Raw genomic sequence first — 8,995 nt, 5'->3', positions numbered from 1 at the left:
TAATCGCTGCCCTTGTTCCCAATCGCAAGCTGATGCACACCTCTGCCAATTATCCTCTGCCGAGGACACTCTTAGAGGAGCTGACCGACTACAAATCAAAACTTTTTTTTATTTTTATTTTAATAATAAACTCCTGAAAATGCTCGTTGCAAGAAAGCAGACGTTGCATAAGCACTTTTGTGTTCCTCCACCATGAATGCCACCATGAAAACAGGCTGCGGCGTTTTATTTTGGGAATTCGTGCTGCTGGGTTCGCACTATTTGGAAGTACTGAACTTGGAAGAAGCAGGTGCAAACATGTCACGGGAATACAGGAAAAGGTAAAGGCACGGTTACAGATCATCTGCAGCCCTATTTATGACTTCTCCCTGCAGTCTGGACTCCCAATCTAACAGAGAGCACTTTAAAGTTTAGAGACCTCTACAGTGGTGGTTAATATGAAGCACATATGAAAGTAGACACTCGGAGTATTAAGAATTTGTAGCTTTTCACGAGTATTTCTGTTTTTCGCTCACCTACTTGGGGCAAAATTTTGGAACTTTGCGGGAAAATTGATATCAAAACCATTTCTGCTCTCTGAGATGCCCCAAGTGCTTGTTCATCTATAAAACAGCTAAAATTTGTATCATCATTCACCAAAATTCTGTGTAAGGGACAGATAGAGGGGAAAAACGTGTCTAAAACACACTGAAATGAGTCTGAGACTCAGAAAATCAGCCAGAAAATCATTCATTCATTTGTTTATACTGGTTGAAAATGTCCCATAAGTCGTGGTTCACTGGTATTAGACTACTGATCGGAGGTTGAGGGTCGCAAATACAGCTTTTTCAGTGTTCAGATGCTCGGTGTCGTTTGAAAGAGAGACTTCGATTAAAAAAAAAAGGTAGAAACCAGCAAAACAAAAAGGCAGCTTGATTATCAGAGAAAAGAAGAATGAATTTGTTTTCAGTCCAGTATCAAATGGAAAAGATTAGAGTTGGATTTGGGAAAGATTTCTTTTTTGGACCTAGAAATGTTGACATTTTTTGTTAGGATTGATTTGTATGGGTATCAGCTGATACTCAAGGTTTCGGGATTGGAAAAGAAAAAATAGTATTGTGCCATCAATATGCAGTTCCTCCAGGATTTTGTGGAGTTTTTGTGATTGTTCTGGCCAAAAGTGCTTGATTTTGCTGTTGGCAAAAGCACAGGTTTTTCTACAAGAGCTGTTTGACATTACATGAATCAAAGTGACCGTATGCATGCGTCTCCGCCCAAATCTGCGGAAAATCTTGCAAGCTTCTCTGAATATCGTGGAGTTTGCTCGGTTTTACCTTTATTTTTGTCTTTGCAAAATCTCTCGAAATCCTGGAGGGACTGCCTATTGTTTTAAAAAAAAAAAAAAAAAAGAAAGAAAGAAAGAAAAGCTAACTATGAATAGCATGATGATGATTGTGTAATGGATTACGAGGTTAAAGGGTCAGTAAGCAGCTATGTGTACTGCGCTCTGCTGTAAAACAGGCTTTTAAGAGGAGCTCCAAGTTGAATAAAGGGTTAAACATCAACACTGAGCGCCTTTTAGATCGTCAGACGAAAGGATGGCTTTATAAGTATCTGACTCAAACAAGAGGCGTGTTTCTCAGCACTGAACCAGAACCAGAGACGAGAGCTGCTCTGGGGTGACAGTTCATTGATTTATTTTTATTTCTCTGACAAGCAGCTCCTTCAGACTGACATCTGAAAGGTATTTTTCCACATCAAACGTTCACCTGATTGACGCAGGGCCCGTAACACAGGACTCGGCTCGCTTTAATCCGGCTCGGCGCTCCGTTAACGCTCGAGTAACCCAGAATAGAAGGTGTGGCATTATCTATTATGAACACAATATAAATATGGATTTGGGAGAATCTCCACCACATATCCAGCAGGCACAGTTTTCCAATTCTCCTCCCATCTGTTTATTGCCTTACTGGCAGGAGTCGAAGCGGTTAATTCTGGGTGATTGTTCGACACCTCAGGGCAACACCTGTTAAATGTGGAGTTCTCGGAAGTGGATTTTGGTCTCTGCGTGATTTTCAGAAAAGCTAAAAGCTGAAAAACACCACCAGCAGAGATCAGGCTGAAAATCTGAGTTTGGTTTATTTCGTTTTAAAATGAAAAAATGAACGTTTTCAATCTTGTATATTAGTTTTTAGGTCGTTATTTTTTAAGCAATTCTTTAAGCAGTACATACTCTGTGACTATAAAAGGCTAGATTTACCTTGAGCCTCATCTCCTCCATTGAAACATTAATCCTGACATCTAACGTGGATCGGCATCGCTTGAGTTTATGTGATCGTTAAAGCAAATATAGGACGTATAACCACTTTACCAATGAGCTTAGTGGTTTAGGCATTGGACTATCTATCAGAAGGTTGTGGATTTGTATCCCAGGTTCCCTGAGCAAGGCTTTTTAACTCTCAATTATAATGAGATAATGTAAGTTGTTCTGAATAAGGACGTCTGCCAAATGCCAGAAATGTAGTTGTATAAAAAAACTATCAAAAAAAATTCCACTGTTCATTCATATTATTGCTGATGCCATTGTATTTTTTTTTAAAATACCAATTAGGCTACAATTCAGTATAAAGGCATTTCCATTAATGGTTTCAAAATTTTTGGACCCAGCTTTATACATACGGATTAATGTATTGTGGCATTTTTTTTTTGTTTGTTTGTTTGTTTGGTTTTTTTTCTTTCCTTCCTGTTCCACCACTGGCTAGTTGCCGACCATAAATTTCCCAAAGCCAAGTAGGACACCTCCCTGTTTTCTTATAATCCACCATCCCCAGGGTCAGGTGACTGGGGATTTTAGGGCCTCATGGTCCCGGCACAACACGAGCTCGAGCCCTCTGATGAGAATGGACATTAGATAAGCAGTGTACTGAGTACAAGACTCAGGCTGAACGCTGTCCATGTTGTGCGTAGGGGGGTTTGGGTAAGCTCCGTGCCAAGTCCGCCTGTCCCTGAGTTAGCCACAGATGGCAGCGCGACAGAACGGTGGCGGCACACTGTGTGCAGGCCGGCGAGACTGTTTACCAGCACACTGGACCGAGTGCCATGTGTGTGGAAGGCAGGGTGTGAGAGCACACAGACGCGCTCAGGATAAAGTCCAACACACACACACACACACACACACACACACACACACACGCTGACTAGCCTGCCAGAGTGAATATAGCCTGATGCTGGGGAGACATTCAGAAGAGATTGATTTTCTCCTCTGGCTCCTACACTCCGTAACTCAACATGAAGCAGCACCGACTTCAGAGCTGCCTGATTTTCAGGTGCTGTAAACTTGCCATGATTTGACAGGTCACCCTTATCCCAGACGTCTTTCATCGGTCAGCATTTAAACGCCTGCGAATTTTAAACCGTAGCATTTGTGTGCTCCAAAGTGCGCACAATACGCATCTATCCGCCATTTGTGTATGCATTTGGTCCAGCCGAGATAAACAGGATTAAGGATTTAGGATTACACTCCCATGACCTTGTCCAGATTGTCTAGTGTCTAAGCCATTGAGCATCTAACGCTCGAACCTAACAGGACCTTGTTGCATTTAAGTAAATAAGCAATAAAATCAGCAGGAATGTCTGGGTAATGAGCAGGCCAACATACAAGCTCAGGGTCAAAAAACTCAACTAATTTAACAATTTAACATCATTCACCACATGATTCCTTTATACTTTTTTTTGTTAATAAGGGATAAGGGCGCATTTCAAGTGTCCTAGTTCCTGCAAAAATATTTTCGTAGAGATTCACTTTTTAATATTTAAGGCTGCGTCTCAATCAGCTTCCTAGTTCAATAGTCAAAGCACTGATAAGGGAGTCTGCAATTTCAAGGGCTTTCTCTCTCTCTCTCTCTCTCTCTCTCTCTCTCCCTTCTGTCTTAATGGCAAAATCCTTCCAGTGTACTGCTTCCTAAAAAATCCCACAATGCACTGCAAAAACATCAGCGCTCATCAGTGTTCCCTTGCTGGAAATGGCGTTCTGTTTTGTAAAGCCTCTCATGTTCAGAAAAATAAAAAGGTGGATGAACTCTTAGCTTGTTATCGTCTTTCGAATTTGTAACTTCCTTTGACTTTCATACAGTTTATTTTATACAGACATAGTTTTTTTTTAGTCTGACGCCTTTTCAGTGATTTTAAATAATTAAATCCACTAGCTTTTTTCCGATCCTGCTGGACGAACCGTGACAGATTAAGCTAACGTATTTATATAATGCATGTAAAACTTCACTAATGGATGAGGAAACCAGAATGTCGCCAGAAATCACATCATCTATTGCTACGGAGGTGATTGAGAGACAGACACATTTTGTCACTGGGAAAATTATCACAATTGTTGAAATTGTAGAAGTCTTTAAGATCATCCATTTTAAATACTCTTAAAAAGCCTCCATTCCAGAAATGGCTCTAACTCTACAGCAGTAGCTCGTTAGCCAGAACCTTGGTTCGTGGCTATGTGTCTTTCTCCAGAAGATTCTCTTTTCCGTCCATTGTTCCCTTTGGTGGACGATAATTTGTTTAGAAGCTAGGGAAATGTGTAAGAGGTCACTGTTATCTAGCTTTTTCACCCTTTGAACCTAAAAATCTGCTGAATAACGCCACATTTTGCTTGACTTGTGCTAGTCAGTTTATTACTCACCTCCTGCCTTTGTGTGATGAGCAGAGACATAAACCTTCACGCGATGTGTAATTTTTCTAAATAATATGCATTTTATTTATTTGAATTATTGTATTTCAAAATTCAGCTCTCGCATTCTGAACGTTACCCAAATCGATCCAGCGAGCGATTTTCAGTTCCTTAGAGGATAAATGTCGCTTGCGCTTCAACCAAGAAACAGCTGTAATTTCACCCTCAAATCTGACAAGCTGCTGATGGAGAACTTAATATAACTTCAATATTATGATCACAGTTTGCTTGATGACTCTTTCGACTCCCAGAAAAGCTTCAGCATTCTTAACCATGAGCTTGAATGACTGAAAGGCATTTAACGACTAACGAGGACCACAGTTGAAATCCTGCAACAGTGCCATCTCTCGCACCTGAGCTCGCACCCCAAACCGACCACCTTAATTCTTTCAGCAACGTCTCTTGACGTAGTCCTTGGAAAATAAAAAACCAAAACCACTTTAAAAGGACATAAGCAGGGGGTGCAAATACTTTAAAAAGAGCAAACAGAAAACGTCTAGTTTACTGAAACGTCATCTGTTCCTCTAATAGCGTGAAAATGTATTTATTCTTTATTCTGGAGTGATATCAGCATCGCCTGGTAGACGGTTTGAAATTTTACGCCTGTGAATCTTATTCATTTATAGAGTCTGTACTGCATGAATGCACAGATATTTAACAAGGAGCTCTGTTTCTTGTTGACTCCCCCCCCCCCACTCCAATAGTCTTTAGTTAAGGGTGAAAAGTTCGTCTACTTTGTTGATAAGCAGCTTTGTCTGTTTTGGGGAGTTTTTTTGTTTGGCAGACACAACAATCTGCTTGAAAGCTTAAAGTGATGAATGCGCAAAACTTTTTTTTTTTTTTTGGACTTATTTCTAGCACAGAACCATTTAATTTCCTTGAATTAAAGCTCTACAGAAGCACTTTTTCAGCCTGGGTTTAATGAGAATCCTTCCTGAATTACTGCTGAGGCTAATAAATTCATCACCGGATGGTAATTTTTACAAAAAAAAATAAAAATAGTGTGCCCCAACCCCCCCCCCACCCCCCGGTTAATTTTTATTCAAAGATACATTCTGTATTCTGCTGTACTAGAGCTGGAGTCAAGACTAAGCCCAAGAGAACACTAAGTTGAAAACACCACTTAATCTTTTTCTTTACAAAACCGTTCTTAGCAGGATCAAGGGACGAGAATACAGAAAATATCTAGAGACGTGACCCTTCAATTATACATCTAAAGACCTGACTTCTTTTAGAAATTATCTAGAGACCTGAGTTCTTCCAGAAATCATATAAAGACCTAAGTTCTTCCAGAAATCATCTAGGGACCTGACTCTTCTAGAAGACATCTTGGACACCTGACTCTTCTATTAAATATGTAGGGACCTGACTCTTCTAGGAGACCTCAGAAATCATCTAGAAACCTGTCTCTTAAAAAACATCAGAAAATATCTAGAGACTTGACTTTTTAGAAATTATCTATTGACCTGAGTTCTTCCAGAAATCATCTAGGGACCTGACTCTTCTAGAAGACATCTTAGAGACCTGATTCCTCTATTAAATATCTAGAGACCTGACTCTTCTCGAAGTCATCAGAGGTCCTCTATAGACCTGACTCTTCCAGTAAACATCTAGAGACCTGACTCTTCTAGAAGACATCAGAAAACTATCAAGACACCTGACCTAACATCAGATATCACCTAGAGACCTGGGGATGCCTTTTTTAGCCTTTCGTTTTGCACCTGTTGAACTTTTACCTGTGATTTCTCGAGCCAGTAGAAAAGCAGAAGGTTGGACTGTGGTGTTTTGGCAAGAAAAAAATATATGACTAATGAGCTAGTACTTAGTCATAGCACCACCAGGATTTTGCCTACTTGTTTGAGTTTTCATACTGTTTCTTGGCGCAAGAATGGGGGAAAAATAGCTGCCTTCTCCAGTATTCTTTTTTAATCTCTTTCTAGGATGTTGGCGGCACTGGTAAAGCTTCGCATCTTTTTTTATGACTATGATTAATTCTGATATAATTCAACTATTTGATGAACAACCCATAAAGGTGCATCATATGCGAGCTGAAGTGGTCAATTTGTTATTGGTTCTCAACATTGGTCCTCGAGCACTCCCCAGTTGGTCCTGTGTGCAGTTTTCCCAAGTTATTGTAATTATTTTATAACGGCTCTCTCGTTTATGTAGGTGGGTGTTGGAACAATTTGTGCAGGACAGCAGGGACAGCAGGAGCAGGTTTATGGATAAATCTTATGAAAGAGCCAAAATAAAAGAACCGTTGTCAATCCCACAGACGTCATCCTCCCAGCTCCAGAAATTTTCGTGGCTCTGAATTTGAATTTGTAATTCTTTCATTCCTGAGTTTGCCCGTAGGCTAGGTTTGGGTGAAATCAGTACCAGTTTTGCAGCGAAGCCGTCCAAGGTTAAGTGCCAGCTGCTGTCACATTGTCACACACACACACATACACGGTCCAGAAATCGTCCAGTGGCTTTGAACAGCAGTCAGCGCCGTGTCCGATATTCTGAGCTGCTCAAGCGTGTTCCCTTTTTTCATTGAATCTTTATCCCGCCAGTCAGTCTGCACCATCTCTCCGCTTTGAAATCAAACAAGAAAGGAAAGGATTGAGGAGACACAGGAAAGCTTTGACGACTCCAGATCTTTGTGTGCTTTATTCTTTTCCACTTTAATTGCTAAAGCAGTCATTCAACTCGTCGCCGCCGCAAACTTTCTTCCTCTTCTGCACCTTCTGGGAAATTCATTTCGCCGAATATTCGGGGTGCTTTATGTCCTGTCAGGTTCGATTCGATGGCAGGCAACGCCAGCTATATAGCCGCAGCCTGTTTTCTCCGTCCCCTTTATAATTGGAGACGGCGTGTAAACCGAACGGCTCTTAAAACAGATGCTCAGTTTCTCCTGTAACTAATAAACAGTACAAAAACAGACCACGGGTTTTTAAGGGCTTCTTAATTTCCCTGTTTCTGTTTTCATCAGGCTGATTTTCACCGTTTGACTACAAACTGCTAATTGATCCGACTTCGCACACACACTCGACAATATAAACTGTTCTTAAAGAGTCAGCCGAGAGTCATTTTCAAGTTTAAAAAGGAAAGAAGACTGGCTTTAGCAAGTCTGCATTACATGCCCTTGTTCTTATTCTTATATTGCAGGTGCAAAGTAGATCATGGTTTCAAACTTCTGCTAACCCTCACGGTGTAGAATTAGCTGCACAAAATGAAGGTATGCTGCAGTACGCTATGCCCTTGAGACAGTGTGTTAAAGCTAGCCCGCCATCAGAAAATAGGTTTCATATCTCCTAGGTAGGGAGCGTTTCTTTCCAAAGTGGCATTAGACAAAAAAAGAAAAAGATCTGGGACGAAAAGAACCGGTATGGTCTTGTAAATGTCAAGGTTATCGCTTTTAAATGTCTCAACACCTCAGTATACTGGTTTAATTTATATATCTGCAGATCAGCGTATACGTTTCGCTTTGTATTTTGTATTTTTGACTCTCGCAATCATTTCTGTCTTTTCCAATATCTCTGTGAGGGGGAAAAAATAAATAAAATCTTTTCTAGATCAAGTTTAGTTCTCTCTTATAGTGAAGCCGGTCATGTGTTTATCTTAACCGGGTTTTTTTTAATGCGGTGTAGCCTTTCCTTTCTTTTGCTCATGATTAATGCCTCTCTCGCCTTCGAAAATCTTACTGTTAAGAGAACAGCGAGCACAAAAGGCCGGCTCTGCCGCCTCAGCTTGAGGTGACTGATGCATATTAAAGAACTAGCCCGTGAATGGAGAAAGCTCCAGAGCTGTAATCCGACCTCTGACGACACTCAGACTGCTGTTCTCGTTCCTCTAGCCGACACAATAGAGCTCCAGTGACAGGTATTGTGGTCTGAGATTAAGCCTGGGGTGGAAGAGGAAGGGAATGCACAATTCTGGGAAGAAGTCATGGGCATCATCCAGACTTTCCTTTGTGGAAATTTTTTTTCCCCCAGTTTTTCAGAAGTTCCACTGCACATCACATCCACCTGATGGTGGTATCTGATCACACAAAATGACTCCCAACTACCAAACCTTCCATTTCGGCTGGTGAATTTTTCAAGTGTTAGAAGGTCGTACTTTCGTTCTTTTGAAGTGATAAAATAGCTTTTCTCATCCTCATCATCTTTGTGCTCTTGCTTTGCTTTGGTATTAATGCTTCTGTTTTTTTTTTTTCCTCTCCTTTTCGTCCTCATATCAGAAAACTCTTTGATTCTTTGTTCCGTCACCCACACGTTATGTCGATAGCTGTGACGCCTT

The 8,995-nt window shown here is 40.8% G+C and overlaps 1 protein-coding gene across 2 annotated transcripts in view; it reads left to right on the top strand.

The window, feature by feature from the left end:
• ndst1b (N-deacetylase/N-sulfotransferase (heparan glucosaminyl) 1b) overlaps positions 1-8,995 on the top strand; it is a 71,288-nt gene that overhangs the window by 36,460 nt on the left and 25,833 nt on the right. The gene's annotated exons all lie outside the window — the stretch shown is intronic.

This window comes from Hemibagrus wyckioides, linkage group LG18, assembly GCF_019097595.1.
Source record: "Hemibagrus wyckioides isolate EC202008001 linkage group LG18, SWU_Hwy_1.0, whole genome shotgun sequence".
Lineage (NCBI taxonomy): Eukaryota > Metazoa > Chordata > Actinopteri > Siluriformes > Bagridae > Hemibagrus > Hemibagrus wyckioides.
The sequence above is the reverse complement of the archived record's forward strand: the minus strand, read 5'-3'. Positions and strand labels throughout refer to the sequence as shown.